The following is a 12,239-nucleotide window of genomic DNA, read 5'->3' on the forward strand; positions in this document are numbered from 1 at the left end:
TAATGATATTGCTGAGCGTGCAGTGAAACTAATTGAAGAATACCATAGTATACTAAGCAAGGATCCAGAGCAACAACAATTTATAATTCAATTTCTATCAGAATGTAAGCAATATTATGCTGATAGTCGAAAATCTACAATAATGAAAAATATGAAAATTGATTAAAGCTAAGTATCCAAATGGTATCATATTTCATCCGTTCTTTTATTTTATTATCTTGAAAATTAAATAACTATCTGTTTTATTTATTTCAAAATCACATATATTAATCACAATTCTACGGATAACATTATATTTGCTTATTTTGATCATAGATAAAAATTTTACAAGAAATATTTAATATATTTGTAATATATAATTATTTACTTAATAATCATACTTAATAATATTAATAGTTATATAAAAATTAAACTTTAAGCTCGAATAACTTTTAAACTAATAGATTTAGCGAAAAACTATAAGAGACCTTTTTTGTAGAGCGTTAAATTCTTCATAAAAATATGTATGAATCATCATGATAGATCCATTTATTCCCGAATAATAAAATTCTAAATAACGAAGGAAATTTTTCTCATGTTATTTCCATAAGAAACTTAGGTTGGAATGCGGACTATCTTAGAGTTGATATTAAGAGCTCAAATTTTCAGGGAATTTTTTTTTATAGATTTGGAAGCTTTTGAGCCCCTGGGAGCATAGAAATTTGAAAACACCCCTGTTAAGGACCACCCTAGTGTACACACGCGCGCGCGGGGAGTGGAAAGGGGACTTTCGGCTCCCCTCTCGCAACCACCTCGCTGGTAGTCAAGGACCTTGCTTTACAACTTACAGCATATATCTATTGTGATTGAAGCAATGCGTCTCTTACCGGCGGGCTAGCGGGAGGGGGGAGCCGAAGGCGCCCTTGCACCTCCGCGCGCGCGCGGATGTGTGTGTGCCAATATTTCTTCTTAAACATACATGATGTCGTAAAATTATATTCTATTCTTGAAATTATTTTGTTAATAACTATTCAATGAATAACAATAAGCGGCTAAAATCTTCTGAGAGTTATTCAGAAAGATGACCTCGAGAAATGTAAACACAAAAATATAAACATATTTAGAAAGTAACGAAATAATAATACAAGTAAGTATGAAACTTTCAAAATTGCATATCTCAGGAACGAAGAGAGAGCGCCAAAAAATTCAAACGGTGTATTACTTAGGAATGTGTCCTTTACAACATATCTGAAAATAAAAATTTTTCGAGCTCTGTGACGTAAAGTAAACATTTACCAAAGATTTCTTCAAATTGATATCTATAAGAGATCTTATTCGCAGTTCTAAAAGACGTTTTAAAAAAGACGTCTTAAAAAAGAGTTCTTAAAAGTATCTTTATATTATGCTGTCTGGGAGGTTATGTATAAGTCACCTTTAATTTTTTAAATAGAAAATTCTATTTTACATTGTACAAGGTAAAAATTAATTAAAGAAGATCGGCCAATGCGTATGACTAGAAGCGCGCAGCGGCGAAGGTGGCCTCACTATTACATAATGGCGGCGCGCGATAAAGCGGTGATGGGAGAAAGGAGGAGCAATGGGTGTGTAGCGTACCGCGAAGGTTCCTCTCTTTTAATTAATTTTTTGTTAATTATTGCAAATATTGCCAAACAGTAGAGGACTTTTCTTCTTAATTTGAATAAATTTACCTTCACACTTCGGGAAAAGTTTTTAGACACCCTGTATTATTGTAGCTTGTGTTTATTATTTTTATAACTTACTTCGAAAACTTTCTCAACTACTATAATAAAGTATTTTAAAGTATTTTTCATTAAGTACTTTTCGAGTTATGAGATTTAAAAAAATAATTACTTAATTTTACTTGTATAAACTATAAAATAAAATTTTACTTAAACGATAAAATATCTCAAAATATTCGATCATTTTCTGATGATCTTATTTTAACATTTTTATACATAAAATAATGAGAAGAATTAATTTATGTAAAGAAATTTTGCTGTACTTCTGGGGTACTTAATGGGATACGTTTCCAATTGAAATGAAATCTTAGACGTAACCTAGAAAGATTATATTAAGGTTAACTGTAAAGGTCAACTGTTAAGGTCAACTGTTAAGGTCGTATATCTAGGTTTTCAATTTTTTAAAAGTTATAAATAAAAATATTACTCAAATTAGTTAAAATCCAGAAAAGAACAAGAAATTTCAATGAACTTGATCTTGATCATATATTCTCAAGATAATGAATTTAAGTGATATTCGATTTTAGCTGCCCTTCATTGTCTATTCAAACGTTATTAATAAAAAAAGTTTTGTAAATAGTATACATTTTTTGGACACCATATGTCTAATAGCCATGTTATGCATTTAAGATACAAGACGAATGAATCTCATTTCGCATGGAAAATTATAAATCAATGTGAAGTAGATTTCATCGAAATTTTTATTATTGTACAAGTCAATATGATTTTGGAATTTTCCACACAAAGTGAGGTCTATCCCACACCAATTTCTGAATCAGTACGAAACTAGGTCTATTATTGTACATTTTTTACATAGATTTGCAACTTTCCACGCTAAGCAAAATCAACCCTATCTCTCAGACACGGGTTAGGTTAGATTATGTTAATGTGTGAATCGTTTCCACGAATGGCAATGATTAACACATTAACATAGTCTATCCATTTTCATGCTATACCGCCCATTCGAACATACGCCACATTATATGTATCATCTATCAAAACTGCCTAGGTAATAGGTAAAGGAAAAATCCAGATACATCCACGGAATCCTTATCATTGGAATGAACAGTTCATTCACAAACTAATGTAGTATTACCATCTCGCCCAGAAGCACCTATACTCCACCAATCCACACACTCGTGACCGACTCAGTGCCCCATCGTACTAATCGTGAACACGTGGAACAACAGAAAGACCTTTCCATTTGCACCCTGCCCAAATGCACGCTCTGACTCTGTCAGGTGGAATTTGGGAGGGTATGGGATGTGGTTAGAATAGATAGAAAGAATGTGATCTCATAGCCATTGGATGTTGAGATATTTAGGTTGGACAGAATCCTAACCAAAACTTCTACCTTATTCTATGCGACGCAATCGCAGCTCGAGAACGTGGTTGTCGTGAGAAGATTAAGGCTCGCCTACAATCACAGTCTATAAATAATAATTTATCAGAATAATCACCTGTAATTGGTCAATTTACTTATGACTTGCGACTCATTGTAGACGAAGCTTAACAAAACACGTTCCCATTGCCGAAGACTGCAGCCTCTCCGGTTGAACTGTGGACCTAACATATGTGTATTTAACGCTTTCGAATTTAACGTTGTATTTACGCTTCATATCCCTTTAGTCAAAGAGATTCCGAACAAAATTCAGTAAATACTGTAAAGGCCTCTGGACTTGACACGAAGAAACACGGCACATCCGGCCATTCATCTTCTGGAATTACACTACGCAAAACCTCCCTCTGCACGTTAAAAAGAGGATATGCATAGGATATTCTAGCAGCAAATGCTAGATTGATCTATACTTTTACAAATACACGCATCACTAGATCGAGCGACCCGAATTGGAAATCACCGTGTCCACTGAGGACCTGCGTGCTCTAATTAGCTTTAAAAAAGTGCGCAGTTAATTTATCGTGCACGTCTCTAAGGCCGGGTCTACAATAGATAATTTAAGCCTTAAGAAATTGACCAATCACAGTCGAGTATTCTCTTCATACTCGACTGTGATTGGTCAATTTTTTAAGGCTTAGATCTTAAATTGTCTATTGTAGACCCGGCCTAAAGAAGGCGAATATGATATGACTTTTCTCGGAAGAAATCCATTTGGTCTGCCACATATTTATCCTCTTCTCTACTTGTTCTGGCGAGGATGTCTACATTTTCCTTAACGTTCTTTCCCAATCTAACATAATAACGTGTGGCATTTTCACGAAAGACTATATTGACTGGAATCACTCCCCCGATGACGGAGAACAATTCCCATGAATCTGTGCGTTATACGTCGGTCAATGAAATAAGAACTCGGCGCTTCGAAGCCTTTAAAATCTTAATATTATCCTCCATTCACAGGTCGGCTTACCCAGCAGCAGCATAAACCACTGTCAGTGCGAACAAGTAAATTGTAGAGAGTGCCCTAAAACGTAGGGTCCAATGAGCTTTGGCTAACTTATCTAATTTTCCGAACAGCAATCCGATTTTGATTTACGTACAATATGATCTAATTCTTGAGTTTCTGTCTAAGTGAACGCCAACAAGTTAGGTTATATTTTGGAAGTAGAGTCGCTGTAGGGAAGGGACATAATCCACAGGCATGTATTGTATCCATGGAAAATGAGGTTTATCCTACACTGCCTTGTACTCTAAGTGTAATATGGTCAGGGTCATTATCTTAACAAGTCACATTTATTGGAGTTTTCAGCTCTTTTCTGGATTTTTACTAATTTGAGTAATATTTTTATTTATAATTTTTATAGAATTTTGAAAACCCAAATATGCGACCTTGACATTTGAACTTAATATGATCTTTCGCTACTATGTGTAAAGTTTCATCCAAATCGAAAGAATATCTTATTCACAAAAACACCCAGAAATTTTATTACACAGTTATTTTTAGAAAAAAAATGTTATTGTTAATTACAAATTACATTTTTTTCTTAAAAACAACTTTTTTTTAATACTAATTGATTCTCATTTTCTCCTCTCATTATTTTGTGCATAAAAGTATTGAGATAGGATTATCAAAAAATGAATATTTTAAGAGATATTATGTAAAATAAAATAATTATTTCAAGTCTCATAGTCAACTCAAAGTCTCAAGTCTCAACTCGAAAAGTACTTAATAAAAACTTAATAAAATGATATTTTATTATAGTGTTTTGGAAAACTCTTGAGGTAAGTTACAAAAATATGAAAAATAGTATATTCCATTTAATATAGTAAAGGTAATCTTCACATAACATTAACAATGCTATTTATAATAATAATGCTATGTAATATATACGTCAATTAAAACAAAGCAAGTTTGCAGAAAACACTTTTTTCAGAAATACTTATTTTTCAAAAATAATTAACGGATTTGAGATTTTCCATACATCTCTATATATGTATACAGGATGTAACTTAAAAAGCTCCCACTAACCAAATAGTTATTGTTGATTAAAAATCGAGTCGAAAAATCCTAATCACTTATCCATCCCTGAAATAGGTCCCACATGTTACGATGCATCCTGTATATACAGGATGTAACTGAAAAAGCATCCACGAAGCAAATAGCTTCTCTTATTCTTGATTAAAAATCGACTTCTCTTATTCTTGATCAAAAATCGAGTCGAAAATCCTGAACTATTTTTTTCTATAATGCTTAATAAAGTGGTAATTATTGAGTAAAGTTGCGCCAATAAGCACCGATCTTTAGACGGACGCATGTCAGTGAGCCGCGTGCCTGATGCGCCAATGTGCGTGAGTGCTCCGCCGCTACGGCGCTATGTCATGGCGCTATCGTGCAATATTCTTATGCGTTGTAATAATGCAAAAAACTTTATTTTGCATTAAAAATCTTATTTCTTCCGTCAGAAGCATTTCCTCAAAGAAAATTTCGACAAGGAGACTAAAGATCGATGTTTATTGGCGCAACTTTACTCAATAATTATCGCTTTATTAAACATTATAGAAAAAAATGGTTCAGAACTTTTCGATTCGATTTTTAATCAGAAATAACACTATTTGCTTCATGGGCGTTTTTTCAGTTACACCCTGTATATACAGGAAAATGATGTACTAAACTTTAGGAACGAATTCTAAAGGTCAAAATAAGATTTTTTTCTATGAACATTGGTCCGCAAATGAACCTCCCCTCCAAGCTAGAGGCCCCTAAAGTTTGGGGGAAAAATTGAAAATTGGCTGTATTGCAAAAAAATTATTATTTGACCTTAGTTTTGACATTACCTATCACCCTTTCTTGAGAGATAAATAAATTTGCGTTGTGGGTACTTGGTCAATTTCACACATTTTCGAATTTTAGCTCGGAGGGAGGGGTTCATTTGGACCCATGTTTATAAGAAAAAAAAGTCTTATTTTTTGACCTCTAGAATACGCCCCTAAAGTTTGGTACATCATTTCAGATACCCTGTATATATTGTTGCGCCCCCGTGTCCCTGCAGATGTATTCGCCATCCATTATTTTGTTGGCGGCAAGTATTATATGTTGACGGAAAAAGATCGTCTCCGTGCGCGTTGCCAAGATATTGTTTTCAACAACGACTGTCTTTGAGTCCGAACCCAGCTGTCAAGCTAAGCCTAATCGGTCGCGCGTTAACCTGTGTTGCGTTAGCCTGATTTTCTGAGTCTTGTATGTTCTTCATAGTTTCTTTAAAGTTGTGTTCAAAGAATCGTGTTCTTATTCCCGAGTGAGCGGGTGCGCGAGTGTGATCGTGTGCCGATAGTTGTGCCGCGCGCGTTTCGGGATATATTGCACCACGGGTGCAACAATATATATACAAGGTGAGTTTTATTTCCTGAGTCAAACTTTTTATCATACGAGAGATTATCGACTGCAATTATAAATTGATCGACACACAGATGTCAGTTATTTGGATCGACCATATTGATCCATATATAATATATACAAATTAAAAGATGAATCAAATTATGTGGTATGGATTTATTATTATTATTATTATTAGAGCTACGTATTATTATTATTATTAAATATATATATATATATATATATATATATATATATGTTAAAGATTTGACCGTGAGTACTTCGAATCTTGTTTTTTGTTGCTGTAAGGTACAAGCCTCTAGTATGCCTAGAGATCACATATCTTATATTCTAGTCACGTGAAATGCATGCTATTGCCAATTATTTTTATTTAATATTTTAATAATTATTGCCTTTATATATGTAATTTTCATGAATAACAGTAATTTTGTGAAAACAAAGATAATTTTTTAAAGAGAATATTTGATAATATTTGATAAAGTAAAAAAATTTTGTTAATAATAACTTTAAAATAATTTTTAATAAGATTATAATAATTTTTTTAAAATTAGATTTTAAACTGTTTATTATTCAGCTTATTAAATTTTTTTTAAATTAGATTTAAAACTGTTTATTATTCACTTACAAAAAGGTTCTTTAAATATTTATATATGCTTATGTTATATTTTGTATTTATTATATTTAGATTATATTTTAGCTCTGCAAATTTATATTGTAAATTATTCAAATTTATAAAGATAACAGATAACATTAATTTTTTTATGTAAATGATGTTATTTTATTGTTTTATATAAAAATTATTTTAAAGACAAAACTTCATCCAAAAACTCTATTTTGTTTCTCTTTTTTATTTTAATATATAAAAAATTATAGTATAAACTTTTTCATTTTCCAACCAAAAAATAGTATATTTTTTGTTTTAATGTATCATATAAACATATTAACGATAGCTTGTAATAGGTGACGAGTTGTAAAAATAAATTGATTCGTGCGGAAAAGTTGATCAGCGGATTAGGCGGAGAAAAGGATCGTTGGACTACAGTTGCGAAGAAGTTGCAAATGTCGTTTGAAGCACTACCTGGCGATATACTGATATCTTGCGGTATAATTGCATATCTAGGACCTTTTACAGCCACCTTTCGGACTGAAAGTTTGAAAAATTGGCGGATGCACGTAATAAATTCGAATATACCTTGCTCGCGAGAGTATAATTTTGTCGAAGTATTGGGTTCGGAGATCAAGATTAATTCTTGGAACATATTCGGTTTGCCGCGAGATGCATTCTCTATTGAAAATGCCATTATAATGGATAACTCGAACAGATGGAGCTTATTCATTGATCCGCAGGATCAAACCAATAAATGGATCCGTAATATGGAAAAAACCAACGATCTCAAAGTCGTGAAACTAATCGATCACAATTATATGGATGTTATCGAACGAGCGATTGAACAAGGTATTTATACACACACACACACACACACACACACACACACACAATATAATTGATAATGATTAGACCAATACTTATAAAAGAATAAAGCACAGTAATTGAACAGAAAAAATATACCATTTTGCAATTTTTGTAATAATTATTAAAATATTAATTAAAAAAGATTAAGCGTGCGTTTTCCGCTAACATGTGAAATATGTGTGTTAAGTATCAATATCATATAGCAACAAAAAGTTAGCCATACACATCCTGATTTTTTTCTCTTTATTGCTGTGTGATACTCGTCATTGGCACATCTAGAGCATACATCCCATAGTCTAGCTACGAGAAATGTGCATTTGTGCGGGATTATGAGAAAGTTCCCATGGCTGGAACTATCCCGATAGGGATACAGTGGATCGAACGGAAAACGGATAAGATCGCGTGATCAATCACAAAAACATTTATTCTTTTGGTAACAGTGTCAAACGAAATAGTCAATGTTCACAAAAAGAGTTCACAATTTTGTACACAATTTCTCGGCAAGTTGATGCCACATAATGCAGATTAGACAAATTGTATAAATGTTGCCGTGGGAGCGAATCTCGGTTAATCGCCAGGCATGCACAACTAAATGAACAAGAATGCTAACGACACGAGCGAGTGTGCTAACGACAGATGCGAAAGCACTACAATAAAAACGCATTAATTATTAATTAACGGCGAAAGCTCGTTCGGCAAATGCGAAAGAATACAATGTATAACGGGTGCGAGTGAGACTACAAGAGTGGGTGCACTACAAGAGTGAGTGAGAGCACGCGAGAACGAGGGAGTACATAAGGAGATTAATGATATATATTGATGATTGATTGATATATAATTCATATATTTAGCCGAACTGATTAGTTTTGCACTAAACTTCCGAACAGTGTCCGATGAGAAGCCTTCATTGGCGCACAGTACAATTGGACACGTTGCAATTGCACACCGTGCTATTAGACACATAAGATTGCGCATCGTTCGATTGGACACGTTACATTTGCCCACTGTTCAATTGAACACAGTTCTTTTTGCGCACAGTTCTTTTGCGCACAGTTCTTTGGCCCACAGTTCTTTTGTACACATTACTTTTGCGCACATTACGTTTGTCCACAATTTTATAAACTCATGTGGAATTCCAGTTTGCGTTGCAAAGTACATGCGCAGACTGCACCTCCCGCCTCCACTCCATTGCAAACCCATGTGAAACCTCTCTTCGCATGGAAAAGTATATGTGCGCAATTGAACATGTGGGCAAAAGTAATGTGCACAAAAGAACTGTGGGCAAAAAAATTGTGCGCAAAAGAACTATGTCCAATTGAACGGTAGGCAAATGTAACGTATCCAATCGAACGGTGCGTAAAAAAACTGTGTCCAATTAAACGGTGCGCAATTGCAATGTGTCCAATTATACTGTGCGCCAACGAGTCACTCCCGTGTCTGATCACGATTCACTTGCACAGTTGATAAGGATTCACTATTTCATGTACGAGTGATGCGGATCGAGAATATTCAATCGATCGTAACGGATTCCAGCTCTCTCAGTCGGCCTTTGCGTTATTTTAAATACATGATTCCGCCTTTACACTGCGGAATGCAATAATTAACAATAATTTGCAATTGATTCTATGTTAATTAGACGAATATATTGGAAGACTATAATACACATATAATATCCGAGCACGTCAAGTTTTTGTAAGTCGTTTTGGTCTTAATTTTTTTAGTTCCGAATTTACTTAGCAAAGCTTATGATTAATTCCAAAATTAAATATTTTTAATAATAAAAATGTATAAGTTATAATAAGTGTTTTGTGGGATTGCATTGAAATCAGCTGTCATTTGCAAAAATGCATGTAGTTATTGACATGGCTAAAGCTGCGTTCGAAAAAGGAAAGTCTGCAATTTTGAATGGGTATAAATTGAATTGAAGAGAATGTTTGCATATCAGAGTATTTATTCAAAATATGCCAATATTGAAGTAAAGTTGAGTAAACTAGTGATAAATATTTTCGAAGTGCGCACCATTTGAATCTCGACATAGAATTCAATTCTTTTACGAAAATTCGTAAAAACTTTCTTTAACATATCGTCTTTTATTCTTTTGTTGACAACTTTTTTAATCGCTGCAACTAAATCTGGAACTGTTTCCGAGTTTCCAGAATAACAATTGTCTTTAATGTGTCCCCCAAAGAAAGTAATCACATGGATTCAAATCCAGATATCCAAATTTCGGATATCCCAGGCCGATGACTCGATTGCCATAAACTTTAAGGATGGTTTCGAAGACCTTATTGGTTCCCAGATAGCACAGGTAGGATAAACTAACTTAGTAGTTAACAATATCGAGATAATATATATTTAATTGCAAGCTTTATATAGATTTACTATTATAAGAAACAACATGTTTCATATTTTCCACCTATTTAATAGACTTAGCAATAAGCTACTATTAGTTATTTCGTAGTATTCTATCTTTAACGATAGATAGAAAAAATTATAAGTATATTATTCTTTACTGATATCTTAGATATTCTTACGTGAAATGATAGACATTAAATAATTAAAGAATATAATACATTACAATAGAAGAAAACTTACATTACATTGATAGCTATATAAGTAGTAACTACCATAAACATGCTTAAAACATGCTAATATAGCTGATATGTAAGATATATTAGAAGAATCTAGCATAATATCACAATCAATCAAATACTTTCGGGAAAATGTATAGGTAATGAAATTAAACTTCTCTAGAATGATATTTTCGGAAATTGTTAGCAATTATCAATGTTATTGGTAAATGGGCAATTGTTTCAGTCTAGTTTGCGCGAAGCTAAGACTAGGAGGCGTCTCTTGCGTCTTTGTAAGTAAAAAGGTTATTGGTGAAATAGTAAGTAAATAATGAATAAGAAAGTGTTAGTCTACAAAAGAAAAAAGGCAGATGATTTGTCTGAGCGACAAAAACGTCGACGTCGTCAAATGCAAATCAAGACTGTTAAAACGAATATTATTACTAACAATAATTTTAATAATGATCATTCATCGGAAGATCGCATGAATCACGAACACGCAATTGCGATTTCTAAAAACAATAAAAGCGAACCAACAACCGATATCGCCGTAGATGAATACTTATTTGAAACTAATGAATCAATGAATACAGTTGACGATAATAATGAACAGTCTTACAATAATTATTATACTTCATCTTCTGATTCAAATATGATTGATAACGATAATTTCAGTGACAATAACAGCGGCGGCAGGAATGATTTTTTCATTGAGGAGGAAAATATTATTGCTAAGCCTGAAAAAGAAATGACTTTTGCTGAAAAATTAGCAGATTCATGTTCTCGTACCAACATGAATCATGTGCAAATTAATGCAATTCTATATGTTTTGCGACAACATAAATGTCTTGTCAAATTGGCTAAGGATGCCAGAAGTTTATTGAAAACTCCACGACATCGTATATTACCTCGAATCGTTAATCCCGGGGAATATATTCATATTGGAATAAAGCCTAATATTTTGAATATGCTTTCGAAAACTGCAGATACAGATATACCATCAACAATCTTATTTGACTTCAGTACTGATGGAGCCAATATATACAAAAATGTTCAATACGATATTTATCCTATACAATTTAGAATTTTTAATATTCCTGATAGAAGTCCTATGATTGCGGGATTATACGCAGGAAAAAAGAAACCTGCTAATTTTGCAGACTTTTTAGAAGATTTCAATGAAGAATTATTAGATCTTATTAGAGAAGGAATATGTTATAAAAACAGAATAATCAAGCTAAAAGTAAGATGTTTTATAGCTGACACACCCGCAAGGGCTGATTGCTTAAATATTGTTGGACATACGGGCTTCAACAGTTGTCATAAATGTAAAATACCTTGCGAAAGACGCAAAACTGATTCATCAGTCATTTTCAAAGGAGAAAATTATCCAGCAAGAAATGACAACGATTTTCGACAACTTAAAAATCCCGAGCATCATCGCGGTAAATCTGCATTAGATAGTTTACCTTTAGGACCAGTAAGTCAAACACCTCACGATTACATGCACTTGGTGTGTTTGGGACTTATGAAGAAGATATTTGAAGCATTAATAGAAGGAAAATTTCAATCTAAAAAATTATCGCCAGATGTGATATTACGAATTTCAGATCGCCTGATCACTCTTGCTGAGTATTGTCCAAAAGAGTTTTCTCGCAAACCAAGA

The sequence above is a fragment of the Camponotus floridanus genome, unplaced genomic scaffold, assembly GCF_003227725.1.
Source record: "Camponotus floridanus strain SB8 unplaced genomic scaffold, Cflo_v7.5 scaffold101, whole genome shotgun sequence".
In the NCBI taxonomy this organism is placed as follows: domain Eukaryota; kingdom Metazoa; phylum Arthropoda; class Insecta; order Hymenoptera; family Formicidae; genus Camponotus; species Camponotus floridanus.